The sequence below is a fragment of the Haemaphysalis longicornis genome, unplaced genomic scaffold (assembly GCF_048455015.1).
Source record: "Haemaphysalis longicornis isolate Haplotype H1 unplaced genomic scaffold, Haemaphysalis longicornis Haplotype H1 scaffold_5, whole genome shotgun sequence".
Taxonomy (NCBI): domain Eukaryota; kingdom Metazoa; phylum Arthropoda; class Arachnida; order Ixodida; family Ixodidae; genus Haemaphysalis; species Haemaphysalis longicornis.
The window spans coordinates 194,231,607-194,246,695 of NW_027526385.1; the positions used below are offsets into that span (position 1 = coordinate 194,231,607).

At 43.8% G+C, this 15,089-nt stretch overlaps 1 long non-coding RNA gene across 1 annotated transcript; it reads right to left on the reverse strand.

Moving 5' to 3' along the window:
• Positions 1-2,422: 2,422 nt before the first annotated feature.
• LOC144138915 (uncharacterized) lies at positions 2,423-13,730 on the reverse strand. Its single transcript, XR_013316004.1, has 2 exons — positions 13,503-13,730; positions 2,423-2,739 (listed from the first exon to the last, which is right to left on the reverse strand). It is a non-coding gene; the product is annotated as an uncharacterized LOC144138915 (long non-coding RNA).
• Positions 13,731-15,089: the final 1,359 nt, after the last annotated feature.

The window sequence follows — 15,089 nt, forward strand, 5'->3', positions numbered from 1 at the left end:
GTCCAGTAGGCCGCTGTCTTTTGGGCGGGCACACATGTGCCCGGCTCGATGTCGTATGAAAGGTCGAGCGCGGGAAGGTAAATTGGCATATTGATTGGAGTCGCTGGGTATTTGTCTATGACATGCCGTTCTTGCAGTTGTGACACCGCGTTAGATGAGATTACGATTTTGATTAGAAGCTGTGACTCCGTTGTGCGCGAATTACTGGAAGCATTTAAAAAGATTATTCGGGCCGAACAATGTATTAGTTGCCTTCTTCGATGTAGAGTTTAAATTCTGGCTGAGGATGAATAAGAGCCCTTTTATTTATGAGCTGTAATTTGTTACGCAGCTTGCTCCACCTGTTTTGCTGCTGTTATGTATTTTATTCATTCAAAAAACTAGATCCGTGGAAGTTGTGCCATTTGCGTCAGTATCACCTCTGTTTTGTCTGTTTTTCTTTAACATATTCTAATATATATACAAAATAACCCTGCAGCAATTTTGTAAGTCTGATTTATAAATTGTGGCAATCGTGTTTTCGTGGCATCTGATTTCATTCAAAATATATGATCACGTTGTGCACAACGCCCTAACTCGAATTGAAATAACAAGGCCACGCACTCCAGAAGACCGTTTTAATAGCAGTTTTAGTTTTATTATAAACGTATCGCAGAAAAACAGGGAAGGATAAAAGGCGAAATATCAAGAGCGCAAAAAAAGGGTGACAGAAGACCACACCGACACAGCGATGAATCTGCGTGCTCTTCTGCCGTGCTGTATTTTTCGCTTTCGGTTTTCCTAAAGCGTATACCAACTGGCCGCCCTACAACACGTTTCCGAGAACATTAACGGTATGGTGTGTAACTATCACAACTGGTTTTTATTTTGGGGTGAATGCAGAGTGAAGTACAAAGACAATTTTGTCTGTCTATAAAAGACATGGGATCAGAAACCGACATGTTAGGTTGTTGAAGGCTTGCCCACAAAAATGCTGCTCATCGCCTATTACTACCCGCCCGTGGCCACGGAGCAAGAATATATAGGAGGCGAAACGGCCCATTGCGGCAAGCACGGGCGAGCGATCAGATAATGTCACAACGAAAACCAAGGCGGACTGCGAAGCTTCGTATCTGCGACGGCGAAGGAGAGGGTAGCGGCATCTGATGGACGAACTGATAGCGGCCGCAATTCATTCCGTGGCTTCGCATCCTGACAGGCACAGAAATTACCCAACATCTACGCCTGGCCCGACCCACCCTTCCCCCACCCCATCGACAACTATCTATCGAGCAGGCACACCACTACCGTGCCCCTCAAACGAACACCTTTCCCCACCCAAAAAGAGTCTGCCACTACTCCGAACAAATTACGTCCCCTAGCTGCCCCTTCTGTGGAGCAGACTGCACTGTTTTCGACATGGTTGGTGGAGGCCCCTCCAACCCTCTCCCCAAGCCGAATCCTTACAAATCTCCCGAGCTCTGGAGGCTCGCCCTGTCCAGCTCATGCCTGTCCGACCAGCTTCGGCTGGTGGAGCAGGCTGTAGCGGCTGACAAGGCATATGGGGTCCTGGACTGAGAATTTCCCCTCCTGAAGAGTCCACGCAACGTTTTCCCACAATAACGATGTTTATCATCCTTCTCCTTCGCAGTGCAATGCCGATCGCTGTGGCCGCGCAGTTTCTTCCCCCGTGGTAGCACTCGTGACATTATTTGACCAGGCTAGGAAGCTTCGTTTCTCCTCCAAACTTGTTCTTGCTCCATACCCAGGGCTCATCGCCTCGTGTAACAAAGGCCGATGTCGAAAATAGTTCTTTGGACGCGTTTTTAGCTCCTTAGTTTGGGTTATTACATTTTGTTGCCTGGCCCCTATTTAAATTTGTCGCGGCTTTGCGTAGGCCTATATAAAGTTTTTTCTTTGCATTGAATCACGTGTAAACATTTTTTAGTACTTGAAAGAAAGATTGTCGGTTGTTAAGTACGCATAACTGTTTTCTCTCTGTTAAGGCCGCCTGCGCTGTGTATTGTCTCATTAATGGTCGTTTTTACAAAATAAAGCTGCTCTCTGATTGTACGGCATGTAGGTCCTCTTCCCCTTGCCTCTTATGGGTTTTGAGCAGAGAAAGCAGGTTTTTCGTGGATGAGTAAGTATTTCTCCAATTGGGCCCAGTCAACTTTTTTATTCATCGCTTCGATGAAGTAATTCCGTCGCGCCGCTGCCAAACCACCTCGCCGAAGCAAAGTTTCAATGAAATTAGTGATAGTCTGGTAGGAAAAAGCCTGCAAGAGTCATCTGGTTTCGGCTTCTCCCGCTTGTGTAATGGAAAAAAATAAAACCAGCAAATAAATAAAACGAGGTTCAGTTCAGGCGCTGTCGGGATAGTATAAAATGCCCAGCGTCACCAGGTGTCGAATCGGCGTGAGAACAATGGAAACGAAGTGTGTGCTGCAGGGTTTGGTTATTTATTTTGTAGCATACACGCGTCACTGCATCGTTTTCCATTAGAGTAGTCGATATTCAGCCGTAGGTGAGAGGTTTCTTTCTCAACAAGTTAGTAATTGGTAAACCAGCACTTCACGTTTGCAGGAGGAGAATACTGGTCCCTGCTGCAATACCCCCACCTGTTTCTACAATACTGAGGCTGGCAGACGCATTTTGTAACGCAATCGGCGGTGCAGGCTAGACTCCAAGGCTGGCCGCATCGTCTCTCCGAACAGCTGCTGCTGGCGCATGTCACCTTCTGCTCATGACGTCTGCAGCCTGGAGGCAAATGAAGCAAAAAAAACAAACAAACAAAAAACAAGAAGGTTATTGCACATTACTGAAAGAAAAGAATAACAGATTTCTGCGCAGAACACTCAAGGGAGGAAATGCATAACTGAGTAATCTTTGTAAGTTATTAAACAAAGTTAGATGGGGGTTATATCAGCTTGGATTAAGAAACGAGCGGAAAGGCGCGAATGCACCGTGGTTCAGCAATTATTCGGTTCGTATATGGGGCTTGCAAGGAAAAGTGTTTTTTAAAGAAACCTTTCTGGAAACTGAGGTGTATAAATGCTTTATTGAAGCATCAATAAGCATTTACGCAACACTAGGTGAAGTGTTCATAAAAAAAAGGGGCGCAGGCACTGTTGAGACCCACCCTATGAAAGAAATGCGATTAAATTTTTGTAGTACATTTTTCACATTAACATATACCGAATATATTACGCGCTTGTTCACTTTACATTGAACCAAATTATGCCACTGGGGCCTAGACCAGCTTAAAATAACGAAGAAAACTGGACAAGACCCGGAAACGCGGAGCTGTAAGCTGGTTTGCATTTTACTAACCAACCAGGGGTGTCGCTACTTGACGTCGTTTAGGTAAATGTTAAGCCTTCCAATGTATAATCTATTGGCAATGTCAAGATAAAACTGAAGTGCATTGTTGAAGACTCTTCCAGTTACACCAGTCAGCACCCCGTACGGACTACCGCTATTGAGCAACCGATACTAATATACAAATAATGTTGTTGGCTGGGCTCATTTACCGGCAATATTTTACGCATTGCAACGAATCAGGTATGTAGATACGCGTTAGTGATGATGGCAAAATTTAGTGGAAACATACAACCTCCATTTGATGCTTGCCAGTAAAGGATACACATCAGATATTCTGCATATGATGTAAGGATATCTGTATTGGACAGTTCAGCGTTCGTAGGCTCTCAACCAATTTCGTATCGCAAGTCATAGCTTCTACTTTCAATTAATTCTATCCACATTCAAACTGTCTTTCTGCTCACGTTCAAGCCTTATGGACTACTGAATACGGGAAAAGGTATGGCGAAGGATGAACGATTCTCACTCTGTTGCAATAGTCTCATTTCAAGACGTCGTTACTCAAGCAGGTCGTTATCTTTACGCCTTTTAACAGCTACTAGTTTACCCCCCACACATTACGTTTATATATATATATATATATATATATATATATATATATATATATATATATATATATATATATATATATATATATATATATATATATATATATATATATATGTATATATATATATATATACATATATATATATATATATATATATATATATATATATATATATGTATATATGTATATACATATATATATATATATATATATATATGTATATATGTATATATATATATATATATATATATATATATATATATATATATATATATATATATATATATATATATATATACATATATATATATATATATATATATATATATATATAATCTGCGAATATAATCTATATTAATCTGCGAAAGCCTAGCGAGGGTCTCGGTTCTGGCAGCCTTGATGCCTAGGTAGCATAAGAGGGCTTCCCGCCAGTTACCCGCTCATGACAGGCTGTAGACGTTTGAGTCACGCCCCGGGGGTTAAAAAGAAGGTCCTCTTCTCCCCGTGTAGTCAGAGTGGCGCTGGCTACCACCCTCAAGCGTCAGCTACACTTCTAGTAAATATAAATAGCCCAGAAAGTGAAGGAGAACACAGTCGCCTAGATAGCCGAATTGGTAAGGCATTCGAGATCTAATCGAAAGGCGTGGGTTCGGTCCCCACTCTGGGCGCGTGTTTTTCTTTCTTTCTTTCTTCCTTATATTAAAAAAAAATCTTAACTTCATTAACGATAGTAAAAAATAGAGCCTAACCACACCCCTATGCCTCCTTTGGCGTTGTAGACTGCCGACCTATGCTTCTGTATTTCCTCAACGAGCCCCTCATTTACTTACTATATTAATCTGCGAAAGCCTAGCAAGGGTCTCGGTTCTGGCAGCCTTGATGCCTAGGTAGCATAAGAGGGCTTCCCGCCAGTTACCCGCTCATGACAGGCTGTAGACGTTTGAGTCACGCCCCGGGGGTTAAAAAAGCTTCTCCCCGTGTAGTCAGAGTCCCGCTGGCTACCACCCTCAAGCGCCAGATACACTTCTAGTAAATATAAATAGCCCAGAAAGTGAAGGAGAACACAGTCGCCCAGATAGCCGAATTGGTAAGGCATTCGAGATCTAATCGAAAGGCGTCGGTTTGGTCCCCACTATGGGCGCGTGTTTTTCTTTCTTTCTTTCTTCCTTATATTAAAAAAAAATCTGAACTTCATAAACGATAGTAAAAAATAGCGCCTAACCACACCCCTATGCCTCCTTTGGCGTTGTATACTGCCGACCTATGTTTCTGTATTTATATATATATATATATATATATATATATATATATATATATATATATATATATATATATATATATATATATATTCCACTAACCGAGCAGGAGAAACTAGATCTCAATATTTTCATAAACCGTATGGAAAATGATCTTAGCAATAAGCAAGCGGTTAAGTTTCAGCGTGACCAACTTCCCTCGCAAAATGCAGCATGTACTGTAGGAGATCAGCCTCTCAATAGCCGCGACTATGAAGTACTAGGTCATGTAATGTTCCCCCTCGATACAGAGATCGCTTTAATAGAACCTCCTCCCCCAGCCAATAATCCTATAGAAAAAACGAGCTATCTCGCTACCTGCCCCAGCAACGTTATTGACATTTCCAAAACACTAACGGCCGACGAAAAAGGTATCCTAGAACGAGGTCTAACTTTCTGTCCCACAAATAACAGTGTGAATGAATACGAGTTACACAAAGATCTCACTGAATTTTCTCGTAGAATGAGACTGAGCGAGTTTTTTTCGGAGAAGCAGGACCAACCTGACATTAACGAACGCACCCTCCACCCTCCTAGCACTTGGACTCCAGATGTAGATCAATCTCCAGAATTGGATCTGTACTTAAAATCAGTATCAAGAGAAATATTGGCAACAACTAAGCGATCAAACAAGCGCAAGAACCTAACTCCGTCGGAAGAAGTTACCCTGAATTGCCTATCAGCCAGAACCGACATAGTCATAAAGCCAGCTGACAAAGGTGGCAGTGTAGTTGTTTTACCTATGGGAAAATACAAAGATGAAGCTTATAGGCAGCTCAATAACCCTTGCCACTACAAGCCCTTAGATAACGATCCGAGCCAGGAATACAGCCTAAAAATCCTTCAGAGCCTCACAGATCTACGATCTAGAGAATTAATAACGACTACTGACTTAAATTTCATGAAACGGAATAATAAGCATGCAGGACGTTTTACCTCCTCCCAAAAGTCCATAAAGTCCCCGTAGAATTATTGTTCACTGCCGACATTCCTGGCAGACCCATAGTTTCGAATAACAATAGCCCAACCGAAGCACTATCTCTGTTTCTGAATCATCACCTATCCGACATTCCGGCTCTTCTTCCTTCATTCGTTCAGGACACCCCCCACTTCCTCCGCATAATAGAAGAGATAAATATGGGCGGGCGCCTACCCAGTGGAACCCTCCTTGTTACTCATGACGTTGCTGCATTGTATACAAACATTCCGTTCGCCGAAGCAATTGAAGCAATTTCAAAATCTCTATCAGTGAACCCGCACCAACATGCACCAGAAGTGTACATAACTTTGTTAAAACTAGTTCTAACTCTCAATTATTTTGAATTTGACTCTTGTTACTTTTTGCAAGTTTTTGGAACTAGCATGGGTACTCCATTCGCACCGACCTATGCCAACATTTTCATAGGGCAACTTGAAGCTACCCTATTAAGCTCTTTTCCGCATAAACCTCAGGTTTACCTCCGCTACATAGACGACATCTTCATGATTTGGGAACACGGTCGCGCGACTCTAGAAACGTTTATATCCCATCTCAATTCTTCGCATCCGACTATTAAATTTTCCTGCCAGTATTCTGAAAAAGAAGTGAACTTCCTAGATACTACCGTCATTCTAGACAACGGTAAACTTTTAAAGATCCTCAGGTGGTCAAAATTAATCCGGAGCCCTCCACTGCGGCGCGCCTCATCGCCTGCGTTGCGTCGGCGCGTTAAACCCTACAATCAACCAACGACAACGGTAAACTTAAAACCACGCTTTTTAGAAAGCCAACAGACAGGCAGCAGTACCTAGATTATAAAAGCCATCACCCCAGACACTGCAAACAAGGGATCTTTGTAGGACAAGCCACCAGGCTTAGAAGAGTATGCAGTGATGACAGTGACTACGTAGAGCACCTAGACGAACTCAAGGCCACCCTTATGAACAGGAACCACCCCAAAAGCTCGCTCGATCACGCGTACCAACATGTGTCTAATCTCAAAAGGGATGGCGTTCTCAACAAACAGCGGCAAAACGAAAGCGCCAGGCCACCTGCCCTAATAACTAAATTTTCAAACGCCCTCCCAAACGTAAACAATATACTGCGGAAGTACTACCCCATTTTAGCCAGTAACGACCGACTTAACAAGACTTTCCCGGAAGCACCAAGGGTTACCTACCGGAGAAACAGGAATCTAAAAGATATTCTAGTGCATGCTAAAACAGGGCCTTCAAAGCAACCAGTCATAGCCAGCTGCTCCCGCCCCAGATGCAAGACTTGTAGGCACCTGAAAACAGACTGCGTTGTAAAAAGCACAGCCAGTAATTATGTCCACAAGATTAATTCAAGTTTTACGTGCACTTCATCCAACATTGTGTATATGTTGGAATGCTCAATGTGCCACAAACAGTATATAGGCGAAACGAGCCAACCTATGAGCCTACGGCTTAATGGTAACCGGGCAGATACTCTTAGCAAATCCTCCATAGCTGTAGCGCAGCATTTCAACCAACCAGGCCACAATTTTGATGACCTTAAGTTATATATACTTCAGTCAAATTTTAAGTCTCCTAGGGACAGGAAATACCGAGAATCCTACTTAATCCACAAATTCAACTCCATGGAAGGAACCTACTGGAATTAATGCGTCTAAGGGCAACTTGGAATCCTTGCGATATTCAACGGGAATACAGCATTAGGCATTTTCGTGCGTATACCTCATACAAAGACTATGACCGTTCACTCTGCTCTGTACCTGGTCACCTAATTTCTTTTTTTTTTCATCCTTAGCGTCTAGCTTGATACTCGCCCTCATCCCTCCAACCTTTGCTTTTGGAATTCAATTTTATTTAGTTAATTTCTCTCTTTTTTTTTACTCCGCGTGGTCTTGTGCCCCGTACGTCACTCTAACTTTATCTTTTCGTTTTTGAATTTCAGGACAGGCCTGTTCCAGGAATGTTGCCGTGGGTGACACGTGCCATTTCAGTCGCCGGGTCATTGCTTTTTCTTTTGTGTGTGTGTTTATGTGGTTTCCCTCCCTGTTTTTTTTTCTTTTTTCCTTGCCCTAGTTAGTTTCCCCCCGTCTCTATTTTTTTCTTTTGACCTGAGGCTTGCAGATAGTTTCTGATAAGGACCCCACCCTCCCCGCCTGGTCTGCTTCCGGCGGTTCTGAGATCCTTTCCCTATACCCCCCGGCAGATCAATAAACACCCTCTCATCCTTTCTCTCCAAAAATTCCACGAATATCAACCACCAGCTGACTTCCGTGTGACCTACTTCGCGGCTTAAACTAGACAACCTTCTTGGCCCCTCAATCTCTCCCCTGACACACTCCCAAACCAATCAGCTTGCTCAATTTACCTTCCATCTTTCCCTCTCCTTTCACCTGGGGGCCTACCCCTATATAAACCGTGCCTGCCAGGCGAGAGATTGCCCTCTTTGCTGAAACGTAGGCCACAATCGTGCTTTTACCTTGTTCGAAGTTTTTCTTCTCTTGTATATATATATATCTTTACCGAGTCCCTCGTCCCGTATCTCTCTGTTCGGCTACATGCATTACGAGGCACTGGCTCCAGCAGTTCGGATATGCCAATTGCTAACCCCGACCTCCGACCACGTTCTACGTGGCGGCCGCTGGGAAAGAAGACGTTCTACGTCTCCCGCGGTAGTCGAGGGGCGGCGCTAGTTGACCGGCCTCAGAGCTCTTGTAAATATAAACCCCCGCTTTAAAAGTCGAGAGAGAAGCCGCTGCAGGGATAGCGTAATTGGTTAACGCACCGCACCGGTTATGCGGAGATGTGGGTTCGAGTCCCGCTCCCGGAAAAACGGCGGATTTTTTCTCGACTTATATTTTCGCTTATTTATCAATGAATCAAAGAAACGTGACAAGCACACGTCATTCGGCCCTATTAAATATTTCGAAAAAAGCCGAATAGCACTGGCAATGACGACTGCAACCTTGATATATATATATATATATATATATGTATATATATATATATATAGCGAATCAGAATAGGAAATGAGGGGCTCGTTGAAAATAAGACAGCAATAAGAGTTGGCAGTCAAGAAAACCTCGGAAAGCAAAGGGGAGGATGTGGTAGGTCACTGAAACCGATAAGGAATTTGGAAAGAAAGAACTAAAGTGGAGAAAAAATGCCCGCTGGGTGGGATGCGAACCAACGACCAACAGAATACGCGTCTGGTGCGATGACCGCTAGGTTACCGGCGGGGCTATTTTCCCCTCCACTATGTGGGGTATTTATTTTAAGGTATTTTTGTTTCCTACGCTTGGGAGTGGTAGCCAGCGCCACTCTCGGACTACTCATGGTGAAGGGGACCTTCTTATTAACTCCCGAGCCGTGACTCGAGTGTCTACGACATGTCAAGAGTGGTCGAACAGCGTCGAACCCTCTTAAGCTTCCTATGGCACAAATACTGCCAGAACAGAGGCCCTCGCTATGCATGTAGCCAATCAGAATAGGAAATGAGGGGCTCGTTGAAAATAAGACAGAAATAAGAGTTGGCAGTGAAGAAAACCGCGGAAAGCAAAGGGGAGGATGTGGTAGGTCACTGAAACAGATAAACAATTTGGAAAGAAAGAAAGTAAAAAAAAAATATATATATACAGTGATGGCCCGCTAGCGCAAAGTTCTCTAACTTACACATCAAACTCACTTCGTTGAAAGATATATGTATTCAGTGCACTGAACTGGGTACCAAAGATCACTTAAAACAAGCGGTAACAGGTAGACGAGGTATACACAGCTTCTCAACATATGAACGCCAGCAGCGCTCCGCTTTGCAGTGCATTCTTGGGCAAGAAGCTTCTGTGTGGGTGATTTTCACAAATTCACGGGCGGCGCTTCGGCAACTAGCATGATTCCCACGCGAAAAACTGGCCCACGAAATACACACCCTGCATACTGTGAGCGCGAAGCTCCGAAGCGTAGAAAATCATTTATTTCGCTGCTCCATTATCCCCATCAGCAAACACACCGATGAACGATTCGTCTACTACAAGACTGATCATCATCATCATTGGTTGCTGGACCGGTGTTCCGAGACGGCTTGGTCGTAAAATAAACGCCTTACCTCACCGAGTACCAAAGGCCCTTACAATACACAGGCTGCCAGCATGCTTCACGAGGTAGTGTTACAGTGGCTACCTGCACATTGTGGGGTGAATGGGAATGTGGTGGCCGACTAAACAGCTTGCGCAGCCCACACCCAATCTAGTGTCATCATCCCGATTTCTTTCTCTCGACGTGACGCCGCGACACTTGCCTACTCCGTGGCGCGGTAGTCACAACTCTCCATATGGACGGACGGAACAAAAAATTATCAGCCATTATACAGAATTGATCCCGCCTGCACTTTTCGAATGCCGTGTGGCCTGGGAAAGCGCGACGAAGCAGTCGTTCACCGCATTCGCCTCAACGTCGCTTTTACCAGTCACTATACTTGCACAAGACGCGCGGAGTTGCCTCCCCTCACTGTCGAGAAAAGTGGAGAAAAAATGCCCGCCTGGCGGGCATTTTTTTCCCACTTTCTTTTTTCTTTCGAAATTCTTTATCTGTTTCAGTAACCTACCACATCCTCCCCTTTGCTGTCCGAGGTTTTCTTGACTGCCAACTCTTATTTCTGTGTTATTTTGTTATTTTCAACGAGCCCCTCATTTCCTATTCTGATTCCCTTCGCTATATATATATATATATATATATATATATATATATATATATATATATATATATATATATATATAAATATATATATAGCAGAACAGAAAGATACGGGACGAGGGACTCAGTAAGGACACATATCAAGGTTGCAGTCGTCATTGCCAGTGCTATCCGGCTGTTTCCGAGATATTAAAAAAAAAAAAAAAAAAAAAAACATGACAAACACACGTCATTCGGCACTATTAAAAAATATCTCGGAAACAGCCGGATAGCACTGGCAATGACGACTGCAACCTTGATATGTGTCCTTACTGAGTCCCTCGTCCCGTATCTTTCTGTTCTGCTACATGCATTACGAGGACTCTGGCTCCAGCAGTTCGGATATGCCAATTGCTAACCCCGACCTCCGACCACGTCTTACGTGGCGGCCGCTGGGAAAAAAAAGACGTTCTACGTCTCCCGCGGTAGTCGAGGGGTGGCGCTAGTTGACCGGCCTCAGAGCACTTGTAAATATAAACCCCCCCGGTAAAAGTCGAGAGGGGAGCCGCTGCGGGATAGCGTAATTGGTTAACGCACCGCACGCGTTATGCGGAGATGTGGGTTCGACTCCCGCTCCCGGAAAAACGGCGGATTTTTTCTCGACTTATATTTTCGCCTATTTAGCACTGTATTAAAAAAAAAAAAAAAAAAAACATGACAAACACACGTCATTCGGCACTATTAAAAAATATCTCGGAAACAGCCGGATAGCACTGGCAATGACGACTGCAACCTTGATATGTGTCCTTACTGAGTCCCTCGTCCCGTATCTTTCTGTTCTGCTACATGCATTACGAGGACTCTGGCTCCAGCAGTTCGGATATGCCAATTGCTAACCCCGACCTCCGACCACGTCTTTCGTGGCGGCCGCTGGGAAAAAAAAGACGTTCTACGTCTCCCGCGGTAGTCGAGGGGTGGCGCTAGTTGACCGGCCTCAGAGCACTTGTAAATATTAACCCCCCCCGGTAAAAGTCGAGAGGGGAGCCGCTGCGGGATAGCGTAATTGGTTAACGCACCGCACGCGTTATGCGGAGATGTGGGTTCGACTCCCGCTCACGGAAAAACGGCGGATTTTTTCTCGACTTATATTTTCGCCTATTTAGCACTGTATTAAAAAAAAAAAAACATGACAAACACACGTCATTCGGCACTATTAAAAAATATCTCGGAAACAGCCGGATAGCACTGGCAATGACGACTGCAAGCTTGATATGTATATATATATATATATATATATATATATATATATATATATATATATATATATATAACACAGAAATAAGGGTTGGCAGTCGAGAAAACCTCGGAAAGCAAAGGGGAGGATGTGGTAGATCATTGAAACAGATTAAGAATTTGGAAAGAAAGAAAGAAAGTGAAGAAAAAATGCCCGCCAGGTGGGATCCGAACCCACGACCACGGAGGTCGTGGGTTCGGATCCCACCTGGCGGGCATTTTTTCTTCACTTTCTTTCTTTCTTTCCAAATTCTTAATCTGTTTCAATGATCTACCACATCCTCCCCTTTGCTTTCCGAGGTTTTCTCGACTGCCAACCCTTATTTCTGTGTTATTTTCAACGAGCCCCTCATTTCCTATTCTGATTCGCTATATATATATATATATATATATATATATATATATATATATATATATATATATATATATATATATATATATATATATATATATATATATATATATTGCCGGTCTCTATTCTGAGCTTGATACAGCGGCAAGAACATGTGGGCTGCAACATTTCATCGTGCTCGCATCTTTTCTTCCAATGATACTTAGCATCAAACACCTTACGTCGAGGGTCAGGTAGTGCGCTGCTAGCGCATAGCTTCCTGCATTAAAAACAAAGACAACAGGCCTAACATATACAGGGTATTCTACTATCATTCATATACTTTTTTGTCAGCAGCCCTACAATGGTCTTCTCGGCACACACAGCTGTAAAGTAAGCATCCAACACGGCATGATTATAATCAATCTGTAACCAACTATCTGTTTAACCGTTTCTTATAGGTTGTATATCACCGAAGTGTTTACAGGAACGATAGTAAAGCAGCTAAAGTTACAAACTTCGCCAATTGCGCAATTGGGACAGAAAAGAGCCATTACAGTTGTCACGTTACGTGATCATTTATTGAGTTCTTGCCATGTTGCTTACGCATTATCACCACAAACTTCCGTACACGATTTAAAGTTCTGTTCAGGCCAAGCAATACTCAGGTACGGCTTTGGAAATATGGCAGTGATAAAAAATTACTTGCATCAGGAAGTTTTAATCTCGCTTCAAATTTGCAAAAGCACAATTGGAAGGACGCAACCTTTTCGGTATATAAAACTTAATGTTTCTTTCATTGCTTAAGCTAACGCACTGCGTAGTTTAATCAGTGCACAATTGCGATGAATATGTAACGCATTACATGTAAGGCACGGGCCCACCAAACCTCTCAAGGGTACATAAGCAGGTTACATTACGTTACATTGCAGTACATTAGAAATATAACATTCGTGCACCTTTAAAAATTCTACTACCTAACGTTCTTTCTTTACAAACAACATTTTGAGAGCCATTGACGGGGACTTACGACGGGTGTAGCCGCCACCCCAGTATCCACCGTAGCCACCACTCCAGCTGTCATAGTCGTCACCATCACCACGTGGCTCAACTCTAATGTAAGCTTCTGCTTGGCTGTTCAGTAGAAGAAACAGTGAAGAAATTGCCAGTAATGTAAGTATTCTGACAACGTCCATAGTTGCCATTCTACTTGGAGTGTTTTAGTTGTCGCCGCGATGTGGACATATGCGGTGTTTTATACGCGTTTAGAAGGCCACACTGGTCGTAACGTCGTTGTAAATTTGCTTGTAAATTTTAAATAACTTTTTTATGCACAATCCTGAATCGTTCACACACGTCTGTCACTCTCTGTGTTTTGTGTGCCTTCGCATATTCCTCGGGTAGCGGTATTGTCGTGCCACAGATGTTGTGCGGCATGAGCGCGTCAAGTTGTGAAAGCCTTAGGTTTGAAAACCATGCGTTCTTTTCTTCTGTTTGGAATTCAACCGTTACAGCAGCAATAAAAACCAAGAAAATTCCGGTACATGACTATTTTAGTTATTTTCTGTTTTCCGAATAGCTGCATCTAATGGGGACGCTACATTCACGTGTCATATATTTGTCAAAGCCAAGGTTTTCTTCGCAAAGAACAATAGTTCAAAATTGCAGTTACAGTGCAGCAACAGAAATTCTTCAGAACTGCATATTTCTAAGGCACGCAATGCAAGTTTTTTTTTCTTTTAAGGCGACGAGCTTGTTCCCGTCTGAAAGTCTCTATTTCTAGACGTGCTCAGCTTAAAAGTATTAAGAAAAATGTACTGATGTATACTGTACCCTCTAATGCGAAATTTGTGCGCAGCGGGAACTGCAACCTTCTCCGTCACGGCTAATATCTGCTGCTTCTGAGGAAGTGCTCGCATGATCAGCTAACGCACGGCGGCGCGCGCTACTGTGCTGTTATCTAGCAGGGCGTCGCCACCGCCGGCGACCATATTGCTGCAAATTGTGTTTGAACTCCCCACGAAATTTTGCGTGCTTCGTATGAACCATGCACGGGATAGTAGCGTCTGCCAAAAAATTTAGGGGGAGGAGGCGAGAGATATGACGCCATTGCAGCGCGTGCCATTCTCCCCCATCACAATTTCGCCATTGGTCCAAAGAGAATATCGTGCGGTCTACCCTTCCCCTCACACTTTCGCAGCATTTTCCTCAGGGGCCCTCGCCATCGCCGTCGCCAAGCCTCAGTAGCGGCCACCAGAGCGCTTGGCAACTAAAATTGGGAAACGCTTTGGAGGTTTCAAGATGTGTTGGTTTATGTGTACATCTACCCCGAGCAGTGAGAACAGAGACGCCTTTAGTTTGGGTTTGTCACAATGTTTGTTTAAATGCAGCCCATGCGGTTTCCAGAATTAATAATCAGTGGAAGAGAGGCAGAGTTGACCCGACGTTGACGCTTGCCCTAGGCGTCGAGGTCCCGATCTTCCGTAGTGTGTGAGGCACGGCGACAACAGGCGGACTCACATCGCAGCTAGCGGCGCAGTTTGCGCCACCTCGTGCTCACCCCATTAGGGCCACATGTGGTTGTACGTTCGCCCTACCCAGTCTGGGGATAGGCACG